The following is a 22,045-nucleotide window of genomic DNA, read 5'->3' on the forward strand; positions in this document are numbered from 1 at the left end:
CATTTGACAGCTGTTGCATCCATGCAGCACTGACATCAATAAGATGACACATCAACTGACAAACTTGTATGAGAAGGTTACTGATACTTCAAGGAAGGGGGTTAATGACCCTGACTCATCTGCATCACTCTGATTTCACCTTTACCATTGAGATTAACTTTTATCATGGGTGTAATGTTGTCTGTTAACAAGTCAGAAAGTAGTTCATGTGTGAGATGTGCAGTTGTCAGGGACATGATGTTGCCCATTTGTGCTTCCCTACCCATGAGGTCACACAGCTCATTTTTGAATGAGAGGACACAGATTACTAATGTTCATTCTTTGAGTGTTCTCTGTTCCCATACTCCAATTTCAACATCATGGTACTACTTACATGACAACTGATGGTGTCTTGTGCAGCAGACATCCAAACCTCATATGTCAAACACTCACCTATACACGTGGATACGATAGAAGGGAGGCAAGCAGAAACTGACATTTGGTTATGATCACACATTGCAGATGAGGTGAAAAGATTTGAGGCTTCCCGCCTGCACTGGATTATCGTGTTGCTCTTCAGACAATTCATTTTGCAGGTGTAACTACATGAAGAGTCACCGTAGCAGCCCCTACACCCATCCGAAAGGTACACAACTGGCACCAGTGTGTGCCTCAGCCGTACCAATTTAATTTTGATTTAACCATGTATAGTTTGCAAGGGATTCATCCTATCATTGAATTGCAAGCATGTTGTGTTTTGGTCAGTTCATATGACACATTGTTCTATTGTATGTCCCTTCTGCACACACTTGGCATACATTTTGTGTCAGCCTCGCATTTGCTACCAGGGTCTGATCGGCCATGTGTTTAAATGCCCTCTGTGAGCATATTGTGATGCAGGACAACAGTGTTGTACAACACATAAGGTAGAGGTGAAAGGCACAATTAGTCAGGTTGACTTTCCTTGGCCCAGTACCGGAGCAGTGTGCGGTCCCTGGATAGATGTCAAATCCAACCTAGTAGTAGAAGTCAGTGTGCATCTTGGATTCTGGGAGGACCGCATTGTACCTACAATGATAAGTGTGTTGTGCAACTTTACATTCCTGCTGCCACATGTGATGCATTCAATTTCTGGCACAGAGGACGAGCACAATTGGGCCTCACCGTTGCAGTAGTGTGTCATACATAATGTAAGGAATGATCCCACATATCAGTTAGAATGGGCCCACTACCTGGATGCTACCTACATAGTATTCTATTGAGGCGTTTTTGGAACTCTAGTCATGTGCCGGGAATCTATACCGTTGATTTATTGGGCTCTTGATATGGTGGACTATTGACATCAATTATCCATTAAATTGCAATCTTTGGACACCATGTGTCTCTTCTAAATTCTGTTTTTTGCAAGCTGGAATTATCTTGACAGCCATCCATTATAGTTTGGTCCGTCCACTTTCTAGAAAGCTTTGTAACGCTCAAGCGAATTCCAGTCCTGATGATGACCGTACAGTAATACAGCGGTCGAATCGCCGTAGATGCTTTTTGTGGCCATAATTCTTTAAGGACACATTATTTTTGTTTGTGTTGTTCCTTTACACATGTAATGTTCTTTGTTAAGCCACATGTTTGGTTTGTGATGTTTGTTTTTTTGTATACCAACATTCTGTCTTGAGCGTAACCATCCTTTTTAACTTTAAAATATATGGAATAAACTATAATGTTTTTTGAAATTTAAAAACTTTTTCTGAATTCATGTATTTATAGGCTTCTTTTTCTTTCTCCTTTTTTCTTCATTTCGATTTTTACTGTTTGTGGGAAATTATATTATTTATGTGACCTTTCCTCATGAACCTTCTGTTAGGTGTATCACCTATATCAGAATGACATGCCTACGAATTCAGAGGTAAGGTCCACTATCGTGTTTTGTTGATGCTCAGAAAATTATCCATCCAATGTACGCAGTACATGACCAGCTGTGTGGACTGTGCAATTTAATGTATTATGGAAAGATTTGAAGTTGGACAGTGTATGCATTGTCAATACTACAGAGACTGGTATCTCACTGTTTGTTTCTCCTTTGCATATCTGTGCAAATAGACTTTCTTGAGTAGGTCTTCAGACACTATTACAATATAGTGGGTACACCCTTTTGACTAGTTGTGGCCCTCGATTACAGGATTGGTTTCCCCGGTCTGGGTCTGTTGGTGAAATACATGTTGTGTACCTCAATTACAAAGGTATGATGAGCCAAGACATTTAGGGCCCGATGTAGGTAGCCAAATACCGGTCGGCAACGGCCGAAATGACCAAATTTCGTCCTTTACCGACCGGTATTGGGCTTTCCAGATGTAGGTGGCATTTTTTAAAGATTCAGTATTTTACCGAATCGGTAATTTATGGATTCGGTAAATACCGAATTCTTAACAAACCGATTCGGTAAAATACCGAATCCAGGATGTAGGAAGCACTCAAGTTAGTGCATTCCTCAGTAAAGGATTTGTTATTTACCACCAACAAGAAGTTGGTGGTAAATAATGAAAACCCTTGAAAAGGCATTTTTTTTTGCTTTTCCAACAGTGCCATGTTGCAGACAAACATGCCCTAGTCATGTATGTCTGCAACATGTGCACCCATACACAAATGAGGGGTGCAACAGGGTGTCAAAGTGACACCCTGCCACCCTTCACTGTTTCCCCCAATTACCGAATCGGTATTTACTGATTCGGTAATTGACATTCATTCCCATGGGCCTCCAGGCCCATAGGAATGAATGGCAATTACCGAATCGGTAAATACCGAAACGTACCGATTCGGTAATTTTTTCGGTAAAATGACCTACATCCCATATTTAGGAATCGGTAATCTGAGATTACCTACATCGGGCCCTTTATATTTTGTCTTTCGCTGTTCACAAATGTCATATGGTAAAGGTGAATGTCCATTGACAACTCCAATTGTAATGCAGCAAATTTTGCATCTCTGGTTGACTTACATAGCTGGGCACTATTTGTCGCTATGTTGTCTCCTGACAATGTATGCATTTTGACCATCTCCTGGCCAATTTGACTTACCAGTAAGTGTGGTTGTCATGCCTTCCTCTGTACGTTGCAGATTCCTCTCAATAGATGCGGTGACCTCTGCTACTGCAGTTGTCTGTGCTCTGGCTGGATGTGTCAATGGGTGAGAATAGAGAAAAGTAAACAAATGGGAAATGTGCTTGTGGAATTTTTTGGGGATTTGCCCATATCTTCTGCGTGCTAGCAGTGTTGTGAAGTACTGCCGCAGACGGGGCATGCAGGAGCAGTGGTGTGTTGGGGATGTAATGGCGTGGCAGAGTGGAAAATGGTAAACATATTTACATCTGATGATACTCTCACCTTCTGCTTTGTGATTTAGGCTGGCACAGGGTGATGTACTTCTTGGAGAATTTGTGGCAGGTTTACAAGCCCCTTGAATAAGATTTACACTGCTGTTGCATCATTTCTGTGACACAACGGTGGTGTACAACAGATGACACATTTAGAATTATTCGCAACATGATGCTTCTATGGGGAAGCGTCACATTATGAGGCCCTGCGCAACTTTGAACCTGCGCCTGCTTCGATGCAGCCAGGGTGGGCATTCCTTGGGGATATGCCGCGTACAAGTGATTCGGTGAAATCTACAAGGTTTTACAGAGTCACTTTTCAGAGCCTGCTGCGAAGCAGCACTACGCCTGATTGAAGCAGACGTAAGGAGTGGTGCAGCACGTTAGGTATGGGCAGTGCATGAACATTATTGGAGTTGCATTGCTCTTGCGACACTACTCCATCAAAGCCACACCTACACACCATCAGATTCAACACACATCTTTCTATCCCTGCGCCACAGTGCACCACCATCTGAATACAACGCATCCGTGTTTGCACAAGCGTTGAATTGCAGGTCACATTGGTACTGGCACTTCCCTGCGAATAATTGTCATTTGCTACTTTATATTTTTAAATTTATTTAGCATTTCCATATAGCATTGCACAATTTCAGTCAATATGAACTGGTATGGAATTTGCAGGGTTGTGTATGTACGGCTGCAGTACTGTGCCCATGTTTTCAAAAGGGGGGGAGGGATTTACCATTTCTAATGCAAATATTCAGGGACTTGTGGTGCTACATACAGAGGGTGACACATGAGTCTCTGACTGACTATATTTTTATATACACTTTGGACAAGTTCCTAAATACCAATGACAGTGTAACACAGACAATCTTTTCATGCACTTTTTCTTTTCATTCCACTTACCTGGTACCACGTAGCGGACGCCTCTGACAGGCAGCCCATGGACCAAGTGGGGGTGTGTTGTTGTGAGGATATCCTCCTCCAGTCTGGTTAGCTGGATGTGGGGTCCATGGCATGCAGCAGGGAGCATCCTGCTTAATTCAATCCTGGAGTATTTCTCCTTCACCCTCTGCCTTTCGTCCTGCCACTTTTTTTTATGTCCTGTGCTGTGTGCCTCTCCTCCCCCAAGGCTGATACAGCAGTGGATATCTGCTGTCATAGCTCTGCCTTCTGTGCCCCACTGGTGCAGTAGGGTGGGAGGCCATAGAGGCGCTTGTGGTGCCTGACTATGAACTCCACATGCATGGTGGTCTCCTCTGCTGTAAAGTTCCTTTTTCTCCTCATTTCCTTTTTCTGTGGCACTGTGAGCGTTGTAGACACGAACTGTCTGTGGACAAACCTGTTCCTTCAATGTGTGCTGCTTTTATGTCTTTTCTAGTGCTGGTCAATGATTGCTAATTGGCTTTGGCTGTAGCGTGGCGGGGGATGGGAGGTACTGGCAACATTCACCATGGCAAAATGGAGCTGTTGGCTGGGATTGGCTGCAGTGTATCACCTGATCCATGGTGGGGGATGGTAGGCACTTGAACAGGTGTTTACCCTTGGTTAACATGACCAACTGCTAAAAATCGTATCTTCCGGCCCGTAATCGGAATTTCCGGGCCGGAATCGTGAATTACGGCACTATTTCGTAAAATGCGGGCCGGAATCGTAAATTCCGCCACAGTGCCGTAAATTCTGGCCCGGCGGCGAAAATTACGGCCCGGTGGCGGACGTAAAGTTAGTAGTCGTAAGTTTTTTCAGTGAATTTCTGAAAGTAGTAAGTTCAGTCTGTGAATCCCGAAAGTAGTAAGTTTATTCCGTGAATGCCAAAAGTAGTAAGTGCATTCCGTGAATGCCAAAAGTAGTACGTGCATTCTGTGAATACCAAAATAGTAGTAAGTTTAGGATTCAGTCTTAAGTTCATTCTGTGAATTGGGCCCCTTATTTGTAGTAGCAGATCACAATGCTCGTAAGTGGTGCTCTGTCAAGCACAGCAGTGGGAGTTAGCCACAATTATTTCAAAACACAAAACGCAAGATTGACAGTAGGGATTTGGAATGCCCAACCCTTGCTGTTTACAGATGAAGGCCATGTTCTGTATGGATGGAGCATCCCAGCCCGCTTCACAGGGGCAAAGTGTATAAAGGGCCTTTCAGTCAGTGCTCCTCCTCCATTGGTTTATTTAAGCATCGAGCATACTCTGCTTCCTCACACTACAACTTACAGCATGTTTCAATGCCTCAGATTGTGTCATCGACCAGCTCTCTTCTTCTGTGAGGGTCACCAATTTACCCAATCACCTCTTCACAGCTTCCTAATAAGAAGTGCACTTCTGTGTCAGGGCTGGTGTGGCTTTTGTTGCTGGGACATGCTTTGATTTTTATCATTTTGCCACTTTTAGCATATTGGGTATATTTGCAAAAAGATAAATTTCCAAGTCAATTCAGTGCTTGCCAAGGCTAGACCTATTTGTAACTTCACTATCCTGCAGTATTTTGTTATTACACTGACTCAACAATTTGTGTTGTTAGGGAGACAGCAGTACATAACTATTTTTAGAGATGTTAATATGGATATGAACATGGACCACTGGGGATTTTGGTAATAATTGTTTTACCTGCTATTGCCAAGAGTTATTAATTGTTTTTTGTATATTAGTATGTGAATTCTTTATGTATTTCTTTGCAGCCCTGATGACATTCTTTTAAATGATGAAGCGCGTTGGGTGGACTGACCGATTGATTATGAAAAGTGGAAAATTAAATGAAAGAAGAAAATTATTCTTATACCTAAAAACTAACTGTTGATTTTGAAATGTAATGAGTTTTGATAGTGTGATTTAGGACTAAACAAAGTTTTGAGCACTTCCTTCAGTTTTGATATTGTTCCTAGATTGGTTTCTTAAAATGTTCTTTCAAGCTGAGCCCCATTGGTCAAGCACTACAAAATGATTTGAAATTATAACCTGTGTGATGCGTAAATACCATTGCTGCATTGTTTTTTCTATTTGTGACCACCTCCACTCCCTATAGGGTCCCCATAGGCCTTAAAGGGGTATCAGCAATATTTGTTTTTGTACTTACTAGATTTTTCTCGCTTCAACATTGCTCATGGGCCCGGATGGGTTTTTGCCTGCCTCACACTCTCAAAGTTAGCCTTTCCGTTGTAATGAGCAGCAAAGACAAATTGTTAGTTCTCTACTTCTAAGTATTGATTATGATGATAGCTAATGTTACATTGGTGAGAATGCCCAAGACTCGCTGACTTCCTGATTCATATCTTTTGCCAGTAGGTGCACTGGACATCCTCTCATGCACAATACTGCGACAAAGTAAAGTCTGGGAGTAGCTGACAGTAGCTGAATGCAGCAAATCCATAAAAGAAAACTGCCCCAAAAGAGGAGGTTTCTGCCAAGAAATTGGACACCGATGAGAAAAAATAGACTCTTTCCACAGCTGCCCTAATCTTCTGCAATCCTGAAGTACCTTCTGCACTCCTCCCTGGGCAGGATGAGGCTGGAAGAATCAATCAATTAATCAATCAATCAATTTGTAAAACGCGCTACATACCCGTGAGAGTCCCAAAGCGCTGGGGGGGGCTGCTACTGATTGAAGAGCCAGGTCTTGAGAAGTCTTTGGAAGGCAAGCAGGTCCTGGGTCTGTCGTAGGCTGGTAGGGAGAGCGTTCCAGATCTTGCCGGCGAGGTAGGAGAAGGATCTGCCGCCGCCGGTGGTTTTCCGGATACGAGGAACTGCGGCGAGGGCAAGGGTGGTAGAGCGGAGGTTGCGGGTGGGGGTGTGGAAGCTGAGTCGGTTGTTGAGGTATGTTGGTCCAGTGTTGTGTAGTGCTTTGTGTGCATGGGTGAGGAGTTTGAAGGTGATTCTCTTGTTGACGGGGAGACAGTGTTGGCTTCTCAGGTGGGGTGGGATGTGGCTGCATTGGGGGACGTCAAGGATCAGTCGTGCCGAGGCGTTCTGGATTCGTTGTAGTCATCTCAGGAGCTTGGTTGTTGTTCCTGAGTAGAGGGCATTCCCATAGTCGAGTCTGCTGGTGATGAGGGCCTGCATGACGTTTTTTCTCGTGTTGGGAGGGATCCATTTGAAAATCCTGCGGAGCATCCGGAGGGTGTTGAAGCAGGACGCGGAGACGGCGTTGACTTGCCTGTTCATAGAGAGGGTGGAGTTGAGGATGAACCCCAGAAGGCTGATGCTCAGGTCAAAGGCACAAGCAGCAAAACCTAAACCCATCTCTCTCTGATCTGCAGTGACTGCGGTCTTGAAAAACAGTGACTCTGAAATAGAATTGTTCTATCTAAAGTTAAAAACAGGAGTCACAGCCTGCAGCGCTCAACATAATGGAAGGAGGAGCAGAGCAGGATGTTGAGCTTGCTGCAGAGAAGAATTTTGTCATGTCTGCTCTCACACTAGGACCATCAGTTTGTGATCTCCGGCAAGGAAAAGAAATAACATTCCCTCCCCTTATTCAAGACTCCCTTCTGATGGTCCGCAGCCCGCAACCTCAGACAGTGGATCGACGACTGCGCCAACACCCTCGCCATGCTCAAGAAACCCTCCAACAGCCACGCCAGCAAGAGAGCCACCTGGTTCACCGACGAACTCCAGACCTTCAAATGCACATGCTGGAAACTGGAGAAAATATGGCTCCACGAACGCACACTGGACAACCACGCAGCCCACAAGGACGCCACCCGCAGACATCACCACATCATCAGACTAGCCAAGAGATACTCCTTCAAAGACCACCTGGATAACAACTAACACAACAGCAAAGAGCTCTTCAGCGTCGTAAAGGAACTCTCCAACCCCAGCGCCAACACCAACGACATCCCGCTCTTGCAAGAACTGTGTGATTTACTAGCCATCTTCTTCCATTGCAAGATCGCTGACATCCACGACAGCTTCAACACCACGACCGCCCGGACTACACCAGACTCCACCTCCCCTGTGAACACCACCAGCGCCATCCGCCTGACCACCTGGTCCAACATCAATGACGACAAGACACGCAAGGTCATGAACTCCATCCACTCAGGATCTCCGTCAGACCCATACCCACACCACGTATTTAACAAAGCAGGCGCAGGCATCGCACCCCAACTATAGAAGGTCATTAACATCTCCTTCGAAACAGCAACATTCCCGGAAAGCTGGAAGCAGGCCGAAATCAACGCCCTCCTTAAGAAGCACAAGGTAGACCCCAAGAACCTCAAGAACTTCCGGCCCATCTCCCTGCTCCCGTTCCTTGCAAAGGTCAACAGCAACTGGCCCGCCACCTGGAAGACAACAACATGTTGGACCCATCCTAATCCAGATTCAGACAACACCACAGCACCGAGACAGCCCTCATCGCCCCCACAGACGACATCAGTCGCCAACTAGACAATGGCGAAACATCAGCCCTCATCCTCCTGGACCTGTCAGCTGCCTTCGACATGGTCTGCCATTGCACTCTAAAGACATGCCTCCTCGAAGCCGTAATCCAAGAGAAGGCCCTTGACTGGAATACATCCTTTCTCTCTGGCAGAACTCAGAGCGTCCGCCTCCCACCCTTCCAATCCGAAGCCACCAACTTCATCTGCAGCGTCCCCCAGGGCTCAGCCCGACTCTGTTCAACATCTAAATGGCCTCCCTCACACAAGTGGCCCGCCATCATGACCTCAACATCATCTCCTACGCCGATGACACCCAGCTCATCCTCTCCATCACCAAGGACCAACACACTGCCAAAACCAACCTTCACGAGGGAGTGAAGGCCGTCGCCAACTGGATGAGAAGCAGCCATCTGAAGCTGAATTCGGACAAGACGGAGGTCCTCATCCTCGGACCCACCCCATCAGCCTGGGATGACTCCTGGTGGCCGACCACAATGGGAACAGCACCAACACCCACCGACCATGCACACAACCTAGGAGTCATCCTCAACTCCTCCCTCTCCATGTCTAAGCAAGTCAACGCCATCTCCTCTCCAGCTACAACACCCTCCGCATGCTTTGCAAGATCTACAAGTGGATCCTGACCGAAACAAGAAAAACAGTTACTCAGGCCCTCGTCAGCAGCAGACTGGACTACGGCAATGCACTCTACCCAGGAATCCCAGCCAAAAACCTATGATGACTACAACGCTTTCAAAACGCCTCCGCCCAACTGATCGTCAATGTCCCCCGTCGCATTCACATCACCCCCAACCTGAGAGACCTACACTGGCTCCCCGTTGACATGAGAATCACCTTCAAGCTTCTCACCCACGCACACAAAGCACTCGACAATGCCGGACCAGCCTACCTGAACAGCAGACTCAGCTTGTACACCCCCACCCGCCTGCTCAGCTCCGTCAGCCTCGCCCTCGCTGGCGTCTCCCTCATCCAACGAACGACCTCTGGTGCAGATCCTTCTCCTACTTTGCCGCCAAGACCTGGAAAACCCTCCCTTTCCACACACAACAGACCCAAGCTTACTCGCCGTCAGAAGATTCCTCAAGACCTGGCTCTTCGAGCAGTAGCAGCACCCCCCTCCCCTCAGTGCCTTGGGACCCTCATGGGTAAGTAGCGCGCTATATAAGTACTGATTGATTGATGGATGGTCTGGATAGGGATTGGAACCCATTTAAGAACCACCACAAAAAATAAGAGAAAAATATGGTTCACAAAATACTTTGAACTTAGGAATGTGAGACATGTTGGCCCACATTCATCATTCTTTTCATGGAGCACAATGCAGGAAGCAGGACTGAGTCATGTTTAACATCAAAAGGCTCCTTCCTGTCCTTTCCTAGCGCTGACACACTTTTGGCTGCATAGCACCAATGCAGGCACCCTTGCGTCATGGTGCAAGGGTGCCTGCATTGCAGGCAGGACTGTTTTCATGCGGAAGGGACACTTCCTACACGAAAACAATCCTGAGAGGCATGTTCCTCTTTTTAAATGTGTTGTAGAATGTGGTAAAAATCAGGAGAAAGACGTACATTTCTCCTTACTCTTTACCAGGAGAGACATCGCATATTAACGCATATCCAGGTTTACCACTAATGGTAAATCCTGGAATACACCAAAAACCTAGGACTCGATGCCGGGGAACACCCATGCTCCACCCATGGACCGCCCATGCTCCACCCATGGACCTCCCATGCTCCACCCATGGACCGCCCATGCTCCACCCATGGACCGCCCATGCTCCACCCATGGACCGCCCATGCTCCACCCATGGACCGCCCATGCTCCACCCATGCTCCACCCATGGACCGCCCATGCTCCACCCATGCTCCACCCATGGACCGCCCATGGACCGCCCATGCTCCACCCATGGACCGCCCATGCTCCACCCATGCTCCACCCATGGATGCAGAGCCATGTGCAATGGCCTTGTATGGCTTGATAAATCCTACTTAGGGGTCGAGTCGCCCTTGTGTGGCGCAAGGGAAATACCGATCCTTGATAAATCTAGCCTGCTGTTTAAAAAAAACCATCTACTTCCAACTTTTCATAACCTCAAAACCCTCCACGTTCACCTGTTCTTTAGGCTTTGTCATGATAGGAAGTCTCTCCTTTCCAATTTTGAAATTCCTTACATTCAGGCCACAAGAGAAGTACATGGCAGAATGGACATTTTCCCAACAAAGTTCATCATGGTAAGCCAGGTGGGCATTTTGGTACCAGGGCCAACAGGGCCACCTGAAAAATCAGTATCCAAATGTGTCGACAGAGTACATCAAAAACATAGCTGCTGCTGGTGAGAACAAAGAAAAATCATGGTTGGCAGAAAAGGCAGAGCCAAGATCAGCAAAGCTGTCAGCAAAATGGTTCAATGGTCTCATTGATGACTCCATACATCTTGGAGTGGCAATACAGGGTAAGCCATCATGTACACATATATTTAGAAGCATGTTTCTAACCTATTTAGACAGATACCTAGAGTGTGACACATCCAATTGTTCTAAACTGTAAAGTGCCTAGTAACACAATTAAAAAGAGTTGAAAGATATGTGACAGGGGGCAGTAGAAAGTAATATAAACATGTTGGGTTTTAAATAACCAGCGGCTATATTCACACATTATTAATGACACATCTACCATTAAGACTACTTACTTTATGGAAAGCCTAAGTACAACTATGGCAATCATCACACCATACACACCCTCACTATATATCTAAAAATCCTGATATTCCTCAAGCACCATCGGATGGACTATATGAGCTTGCCAGAGCATAACTAAAATATTACAAATAAACATGCAGCACATTTATGAATCGCTTGGTTACAATTGACCTAAACATTTTTCACAATATCAAATGTCTTATCTCACAAAGGCAACCCGAAATTATTAAACATGGCTCTGTATGTCGGTAATCTCTGAATGCCACTTTTTTACGATGTTCCTGTAGGGACATCGCCTGATTTACAAGGCACTTAACATGGGTTAACGTTGCCTGTAAATAAGGCCCCCTTTCACATTATGCTTAGTGTGAGGTTCCTGTGGCTATAGGGGCCTCGCCTGATTCACAAGGCACTTAACATGGGTTAACGTTGCATGTAAATAAGGTCCCCTTTCACATTATGTTTAGTGTGACGTTCCTGCGGCGATAGGGGCCTCGCCTGATTTACAAGGCACTTAACGTGGCTTAACGTTGCCTGTAAATAAGGCCCCCTTTCAAATTATGCTTAGTGTGAAAGGGGAGGGCAATGTGTGTGGCAGTGGGTGTTCCACCGCAACAGGCATTGATTCTGATGCTGCCCCCTATTGGCAAGGACCCAGCACTAGGATTAATACCAGGGAAAACCTTGTCTTACCCTGGCACAATGAGGAGAAATGTTTCAATGTGTGCAGCACACATGAAAACATCAAAAGGTCAATGATTGTTTATGTACAGGAAGGTCCCCCTTCCTGTATGTAAACAATCATTTAACAAAAAATGCTGTTTTGTAATTTCTATGTGTGCTGCATTAAGCAGCAAACATACAAGTTACTAAACAGCATTTAACGATTGTTTATCCTGCACATAAACAATCTTCCCCTGCACTCAGACACCCTTTCACTATGGTGCAAGGTGTCTGTGTTGGTGCTAGACTGCTAAATGGAGCACCAGCGCGGGGGAAACGCAGGGCTGCACCATATTCTTGTAAATATCGTGCAGCCCTGTGTTTTGTGAAGTGGCAGAGTGAGGCGTTAAGCCAGGAAGACTTCCCTTGTAAATATGACCCCACATATCTTGTCCGAGAGTCTATGTGTGTTTCAAACTCATATTTATCTGTATTGCAATAGCAGAAATATTTTGTTGTGTGCATCATTCAATCTCATATACTTTAATAGCTGCATTTAAAAAAGCCTCTAGTCATATCCAATAACCACATACTCTGTGATCCCATCCTAGGATAACTAGCATCCGATTAGCATGTTCGATTAGCATGTCGTGCCCTGCCGAAAAGTAATAGTGACATTAGTTCAATCGCTTGTTCTGTGTCTCCCTCACCAAGGTCCCAACCACTGTCAAATCCAATCTACACTAGGGAATGAAGACCAGTGCAGACTGGATGAAGGCTTACTGGCTGAAACTGAACTCAGACAAGACAGAAGTCCTCATCCTTGGATCCACCCACTCTGCATGGGATGACTCCTGGTGGCCAACCACACTGGGAGCTCCCCTGACATGCTCCAACCACCACGCAAGCTAGGGTTCATTCTGGACTCAATGCTCTCTATGACCAAGCCAGTCAACGCTGTTTCCTCCTCCTGCTTCAACACCCTTCGCATGCTCCGCAAGATCTACAGATGGATCCCCACCGAAACAAGAAGAACGGTCACCCAAGAACTCATCAGCAGCAGGTTGGACTACGGCAAGGCCCTCTTTGCAGGAACAATGACTACACTCCAGAAGAGACCCCAATGCATACAAAACTCCACAGCGTGCCTCAGCCTTGGACTCCCTGGCCACAGCCACATCACCTCTCACCTGAGAGATCTGAATTATCTCCCGGTCAACAAGAGGATCACCTTCAAGCTCCTCACCCATGCTCACAAGGCACTCCACAACGCCGGACCAGAATACCTCAACGAATGACTATCCTTCTACACTCCGAACCGACAGCTTCACTCCGCTGACATCACCGTCACCACCATCACAAGCATCCACCGAACGACCACCAGCAGCTAATCTTTCTCCCACCTCGCCGCCCAGACATGGAACACCCTCCCACCCCACCTGCTGACCTTCAGGAGACTGCTCAAGACCTGGCTGTTCGACCAGTAGCTTCTTACCCCCACTACTCCACCCCCTCAGCGCCTTGAAACCCACACGGGTGAGTAGCACGCTCTACAAATGTTTTGATTGATTGATTGTGACGAGGTGTGGCTGGTATGCAGTAAGTTATTACAGAAAACCTTTTATCCTGTGCAATTGACCGTAAAAACATAATTAATGTATACACACACAACTTCACATCCAAAAATAAAATATGATAATAACTATACTCTAAAGTAAATTACGTATTCAGAGTCAACTTAAAAAAAATATTTCAACGTAATTTAACTCAGAGAATCTTCCCGAATAATGAACGTGTCTGTTTCACTTGGCAGCTTCTGTTTCCCATATCCATTCTGCCTCAAACCACCCCATACAGAGGTTAGCATAGGACGGTGGGAACCTGATGCCCAAAGTTGTGCAACGCACCTGTCTACATTAATCTCCAATTAAAAAGGAAGACATATTTTCGAGTATGAAATTACTCATTGAAATCAACACATCCACATGTTCCAAAAGCTCTATGGGCCTTGCGCTGAGAAAATGTTCAAAGCCTTAATGTCATTCTCATGTGTAATATTGGTTTACAAAGTACCATTCCAGATTCCCAAACAAGATCACAGAAAATGTTAAGATTTTGCTTTGTGTTTTAAATATATGAGGGTAGGTTCAGTAGGTTCATTTCAATTGGTCTTAAAGACGCATCTATAAATTCTCTTTTCTGTGGGGCCATCAATACCTGCTATGATTGTCCTACCCAGTGGAAATGGGAAGCTCTTATGAATCTTTGGCAGAGTATTCAAGCACGGATATCATTGTCAGTCCACCAATAGATAATATTATTCATCATCATTTGAAAGTGTCTTTATACACCAATATTACACATGAAAATGAAACTAGGGCCTTGAAACGTTGTACTAGGGATACACTACCCATCACTTTCAAATGGAGATTAGTCCATCCATGAAGGTCATTGTTTACTCTTGCGCAGACATTTGTGGAAAATTTCAACTTCAGCCGAACTCCTAACCTGATTTTACTCAATTCGCTGGTGCATATTTATCTAACAGTTACTGCATTCTAGAAGAAGATCTCTCTGTTCCTATAAGAAACATTTATAGAGGGAGGGAATCATAGTTGGTGGTCTACAGTCCTTCAGTGATGGGTGGTAGCCACTGCCCTGAGCTTTGGTGAGTATTCAGATTGGTGCTTTCAGGAGAACTGCTTGAGCAGATGTTTGCTCGCCTCAATGAAAGTGATGGACTTTGAGGAAAGACAACATCTTCAAGGCTGCCAGTCATGGTGGACCACCTTACCAGGTGCATATCACTGCTAGCCTCACACCTCCGGCATGTGATCGAGAAGGCTGGTTTAACGTTCCGCTTTGGATGGATTAGGCCAAAGAGCGCTGTCCTTGTGTTTGATTGGACATTGCAGAGCATAGTACTTCATTAGCTGGGTCCATCAGTCGTTAAACTCTGGCTAGTAAGGCAGGTTCTAAGCATGCAAGGTAATTAAACTCTGCTCATTGGGTAGGGACACAAGCACAATATTTCTCTCTAATCCTATGAAACTAGTTCTCATCCATGAATTCTGCCCTTAGTCTGGTACTCCCTCTTCCGGGATGTACAGAGCTTCTGTGCGTTGAAAGGTTTGAATTGGATAAGCATGAGTGCCTCATTTGTATCCAGTTCTGGAGAGAGCTGGCTCCTCCCAATGTCCAATTGAAGCCAAAGTTCCCCTTCAACCTTCGGTAAGACCTGATACTCACAGGGGGGATTTCTCCTTCCTCATAGCCACTTCTACATGGCAAGCATTAGAGGGGAACCTTGACTTGCTCCTTGTTTACTATGGGGGGAGTGTGTCTATCTCTATCACATATCACTTGTTGTGGAGCATCTGCTCAGTCTTTTGTATGACACATGTGGTATTTTGGTCAGGCCACCTGGGCACATGTCTTCTTTACTCGTCCAGTGATGTTCAGATCCAGATGCAACAGTCAATAGAGTTACAACCCTGGCAGGGAGATAGTGGAACCCTAACCATAAGAGAAGTTGGGATTCGATAATGAGCAATACCACTACCATGATGAGCACTAATCAGGTAACCTGTGACTTGTGTCTCTTTCAACAAATAAAATACAGAGCTTACCAGAAGAGATGAAATGACTGCAAGCAGGTTGGCAGGTGGACTTTACACCAGTGACTTTCATTTTTACAGTACTCAAAATATATGCAGGTGGAAGCCATAAAAGTGGATCAAAGTAGCAAGTGATTGGCTTCTGTGTTTGGGGATAGCTCAGTGCGTTGATTGCCTAGTGGTTTTGTGAGCTCAAAACTCACTGCTAACTCATGTGGTGATGAACAGCAAATACATTTTAGTTCTTTCAAGTTTAACTCAGGCTTCTATTCTTCTATGGGCAGCAAACTGATTATATTTTAATTGAGTAAAACTAGTACCTGCTGTAAGTGAGTATATACTGCAGAACGATGCTATGAACAACTGAAAAATAACAAACTATACTATTATTTGAGAATGTCTCTGGTTTAATTCTGTAATGGTTCTCTCCCTATCTGACCAACTACCATCAACTCATGCAAGATTCAAGAAACTTCCTGCCTCCTGCAGGAGAACCTTAGTGCCTGCCTCCCGTAGGAGAACGTTAGTGTTCCTTCCTCTCACCTGTGATCGACAACCACTGCATGGAACCCTTCGGATCCAGACACAAAGATAGCAACAGCAAGATCCATCAATACATCAACAAAACTTAACTCTACCTCATTGGTGAAAGTCATTTAGCGACAAAAACATCCCCCTCCCCCCATCTATTTCATGTGTTTCATTTTATGTAAGTTGTTATTTGTTAACCCCTTTAGTGCTGCTGACGGCCAACGGTCGTCAGCAGCGCTACCTCCCCAGTGCTGCGCACGACCATTGGACGTCCATTCAGCACTGGTTCCAATGGACAGCGCAGCACTGGGGAGGGATGTTTACAAGCAGCTAAGGTGTTAAAGGATCATGTGACCCACACAAAAACCCAACAATCACGCATACATATATATAAACTCTTCACAGGTCCGTGCTTGTGAAAGCATGATTAGTGATGTAGGTACTTACTCTGCACAGTACCAGGGTGGATAGTAAAATCCTGAGAGGGAATCCCCCACAAAAATATTGAGTGTGTTTATCTGCATGACTCCTCCCACCAGGAGGTCTCCCTCCTTGTAGTAGGCTGGTTTATCGCTGCTGCTTGCCAAGGTACAGCCGGGAGTGTAAGGTGAAAATTCACAGGAAGAACAAATGATGGTGATGGAGTAAAAAGCAAACCACAGGCACATTGTGACTTTAACGAGGGTGTGATCAGAACATTGTTTGCTGGTAGTTGTTTCAATCATGATTCAGCAGCAGGAAATCCAAGCTTGTATCTTCTGTTGCTGGTGAATGATCAATGTCTCCTGACTGGATCTCTGCCCGGTGTCATCAGGAGTGCTCTCACCAACATCCTCGAAGCTGGAAACACAAAGAGACATGCGGGTGACTCACACAAAGGTACACATAAGAAGGAGCGTGCCACATTCTGCTGTGTTCTCCATTCTATGGTTACCTCAAGTCCAACAAAGTCCTAAAATGTGAGGCACAATCATTGTTATATTGCTAACCAGGCATTCTTCAGCCATATAAGCGTGGAGAAGCGTGGCTCAATGGTTAGAGCGGCAGACCCTGATGCCGAGGTCTGGCCTGGGACCAGGGTTCAATTCCCACTTCGGCGGCTCTTGGACTCAATCTCCCCGGACCTGATAATTCTCGCCTTGATGCCTAGTCTAATCATGGGTCCCACTCTGTGACTCTGGGCAATAGCTTGCTTAATCTCCACAACAGCCCCCGCAGCACTTGGATGCCTGGCTTCACCTTGGGGGTGCCCAGGAGTGGACAGCTCACAGGAAAGCCAGGAAGGATTCCACAGCGGTATGAATACAGCGCTACAAGACCTCAGGTTAGAAGTGCGCTATATAAATACAAAACACATTTACATAATTGACTTGTCCAGGAGGAGGCATCTTCATTGTCCACAAAGGTGTACTCAGACTGACCAAGCACTCAAATAACCCAACAGCATCTATTGAACACCTCCACTTCCAGATCCATACAAACCCCAACACTACCCTCTATGGCACCCTGGTCTACAGGCCCCCCGGCCATACCCCCCTTCAGCGCACCCCTGGTTCTCACATCCACCGACAACATCCCACTCAGAGACCTTACCTTCCATCTGGACATCACCTCCCTCCTGGAGAAACTTGCCAACATTGGACTTAAGCAACTAGTCACCGCACCGATCCACACAGCCAAGAAATGTTCAACCCCATTTTCTCTACCAGCTGGAACATCACCTACAGCCACACCACCATAGTCTCTTGGACTGGCCATCATTACATACATCTCACCTTTACTATGCCCACAGTACACCACCACCAACATCATCCCCCCGGTCGCAGCTGGATCAAGGCCACCCAAAAACTTCTCAGCAAACCACTTCACATGCCCATGGATGCCAAAACCGCAGGACATAACCTCCACTTATGAATCTCCAACTGCCCCGATACCCTGGCACCCTTCATGAAAATACCAGGCAAACCACACTCCAAGAAGGCCAGCTTGTTCAATCCCGCACTCCACGTGTCCAGACACACCTCCAGACGTCTCCAGAAGAGATAGAGGCTAAACAAAACCCCAGAAACTCATTCAAAGCTCAAATCCGCCATGAATGCACAGCACTGCCTCCTGAAAACTACTAAGAAGGTGTCCCTCTGAGATAGATCAATGCTAACGTACACAACAGCAAAGAACTCTTTGCCATCAACAAGGAGTTCACCAGGCTCAACAGTAAGACCACAGACAGGCCCCCTCCCAAGTCCTTTGTAAGAAGCTCGGCACCTTCTTCCACACAAGATCAGGAAGATCTATGACAGCTTCGACACCCCACAGCTGCCACCATCGCACACAACCAAGCCACACCCAACACACCATGCTCTGCAGGACCACGCTCGCAACAGAGGACACACTCAAGACCATGAAGACCATCCACTCAGGTACCCTGATGGATCCCTGCCTGTATCACATCTTCCACAGAGCAGCCGTCGCCATCACCGCCCAACTTTTCTGGACCATCAACTGCTCCATCTCCACCTGCCGAGATACCCTGCTGAAGAAGCCATCCTCAGACGTCACAGACCTCAAGAACTTCAGACCGATCTTTCTTCTCCCATTTCCCACTGAGGTCATACAGAAGGCCATCAACGCCCAACTCTCTGAGTTCATCGAAGAGAACTACATCCTGGACAACTCCCAATCCAGCTTTAGAGGCAACCCAGCACAGAGACTACACTCCTCGCTGCCACAGATTACATTTTGCTCCATCATTGACTGGTGTGAGGCTGCAGCCCTCATCCTACGAGACCTCTGGCCGCCTTCAACATTGTCTCCCACTGCACCCTATTCACAAGACTCGATGACTCCGGCATCCACAACAAGGCATTGGAATGAATATTCTCCTTCCTCATCAGCCGGACCCAGCGAGTAGGACTACCTTTATTGCTCACAGAAGCCACAGTGATCAGCTATGGAGTTCCAACCTCTTCAACATCTATATGGTCCCCCTCACAGCCATCTTCAGAAGCCACACACTCAACATAGTTTCCTACGTCAATTACACCCAGCTGATCCCTTCCCTTACCAATGAACCCATAACTGCCAGAACCAACCTCCACAGTGGAATTAAGGCTGCTGCTACCTGGTTGAAAAACAGCTGCCTCAAGCTCGGCATCGTACTAGACTCATCACTCAATATGAAGCACCAAATCAACTCAGTTTCCTCAACCTGCTTCTATACTCTCAGTCTGCTTTAAAAGAAATTCAGATGGATCCCCACAGAATCCAGAAAGATGGTCACCCACGTAACCATCACCAATAGACTCGACTACGGCATCACCCAGAAACATCTCAAGAAACTACAGAATAGCCAAAACTGCCACTGCCAGATTGATCCTCTACATCCCCCTCCACAGCCACTGCACGCAACACCTCCAACAACTCCACTGGCTCCCAGTCAACAAGAGAGTCACTTTCAAGCTCTTCACTCACACCTACAAAGCTCTATGTGATGAAGGATCAACATCCCTGAGCCACTGCCTCACATTCCACGTACACACCAGACAACGCTGGTCCTCCCAGCTCACCCTCCCCTTCATCCCCAGGATCCACAAGACCAGAACCAGAGGAAGGTCATTCTCCTACTTTGCCACTAAGACCTGCACTTCAGATAATCTCTATCGCTGACCCAATTCTTAAAGGACCTCAAGACATGGCTCTTCAAATGATTCTCCACCCAGACCGACTAGCAGCCCCCCTCCTCCAGCACGTACAGACCCTCACCAGTAAGTAGCCACACTTTACAAGTCCCTGATTGATAGGTTGTGTCTGCTGTGCTCTCAAAGCCAGTGCGGGCATCTTCTGGCTGAAGTGATGTTGTGTTTTATTACCAAAGGAACAATATTGTGCTTATCAATTTTCACTCACCTTACATCAAGCAGATCATAGACCCAGCTCCTTCTGCATTGCCGCCCTTGCTCTTAGATATTAAAAGTCTGTTGTCTTCCAGCAGAACACAGGTGTTCAACATAAGCAGTAAAAAAAGCGCTAAGCATGGCATTATCTACGGTGAGTTCTTAAATAGAAAGTGCTTGTGTTTCTCTGGGGCATCGTAATACCAGTCTTTGGGCCCAACTTATACATAGATGTGAAGCTCAAGGGTCTGGCACAAGTGGCTACTTTTACATTCAGGAGAAACAGATTCTGTTTATCTTATTTCTGAATTCTGAAGGGAAGGATCCATAAAAACATGTTTATAGTCTGTCTTCCAAACCTCAGAGGTGTTCAAAGTAAGACTGATGTGAAAACACTGTAATGGGCCCAGCAGACGCACCAGCTCCAATCTCAAACCTAACATTATGTTGGTCTCGTAAACATCATAGAGAAGATCAACAAGGTTGTCTGAAGATAGCTTCAAATCAAAATCAGAAGCCTTCTTTGGGGCCAGCAATTCAACCTGTTAATAGATCTTTTAGGTCTCAGCTGCATACAACGTTACCCTGCTGTTGGCAGACCTGTTGTTTCTAACACATCTCACATACTTACGGTGGGCTTTGGGTTACCCCTTGCTCATGATTAGATAGCTAAATTGTCTATCTGAGTTTCATACTCTTGATTCAATGGCTTTCCTCCCTATTCATGTGTTTGTCTATCCTCTCCTAAAGTCGGGTTTAGATGTCTGTCTACAGACCTATTGTTTTCAATACACATCATACACTTACAGTGGCCGGGGCTCACCTCTTGCTCATGATTGGATAGCTAAGTTGGCTATTTGAGTTCAATGTCTTTCCTCCCTATTCTTGCGTGTGTCCTATCTTCTGCTAAAGATGACTTTAGACGTCTGTTGAGAAACCTATTTTTTCGATACATATCATATCATAACAGAGGCTTCTCTTTCTGTCCATGTGTTTGCTCCACACAGGGGCATTTGATTCTCACAGTGTTCTAGCTGGAGGACTAGTATCCTTCCACTTTAAACTATCAACACTCTCCTCCCCACCTGTCCACATTCATCCTTTCTAAACACCCTCAGTGGCCCTGGCAGTGGCCACTGAAGAGAAGACTGGCCCCTCAGATAGAAGAATGGACGCCCCCTAAAAGGGGGAGGATCTCAAGCACATCCTCAGAGGGACAGACCCTAAAGTCCCTTAACCAGGTGTAGCACACAAGGCACGGTGAAGGGTTCAGCAGGTGGTTCCAGCCCCAGGCGAAGCATTGAAAGCCCACATGTAGACCCCAAACCAGCAATATCGATTGAAACTGAAAGAGGAGGCGACGGTGAGACGGGGGCCCTAGTCTGGGAGTCACTGCTGTCCTGAGCCTCAGCAGCACCACAGTCTTCAAGCAGCCAGTAAGGAGCAGCTCACATCAGGGAAGGAGCGGCTTACAAGATCCCATCGCCCACACTAGCCTTAATCCATTTAGAGTTGGGATTGACATAAGCGACTAACGTGGGAACCAATGAGGGTGGTCAAATGGTTTTTAGTGATAGTCCCTGGAGACAACTAGGAGATATAGAAGAGGTGTAGAGTGAGGCCATCACAGGGAAGGGCTGAGAGCGAAAACAGGTGCTTGAAGCTATCATACATGGGTTAGACAGAGTCTTTAAGGAAGCACTTTCTGAAAAGTAATACAATATGGAACAAATATATATATAGATTTATTCAAGCTGCTACACACAGAGAAGATGTAAGGATGAATCTAAGGCAGAGAAGAGAGTGTTGTCCATGTGTCCTAGTGTACCGACCAATATAGATACATGGTCTGCAGCTTTTACTATTTTACCAGTATCTTTTGATGGAAGTTGT

Source organism: Lissotriton vulgaris, chromosome 4_1, assembly GCF_964263255.1.
Source record: "Lissotriton vulgaris chromosome 4_1, aLisVul1.2, whole genome shotgun sequence".
Taxonomy (NCBI): domain Eukaryota; kingdom Metazoa; phylum Chordata; class Amphibia; order Caudata; family Salamandridae; genus Lissotriton; species Lissotriton vulgaris.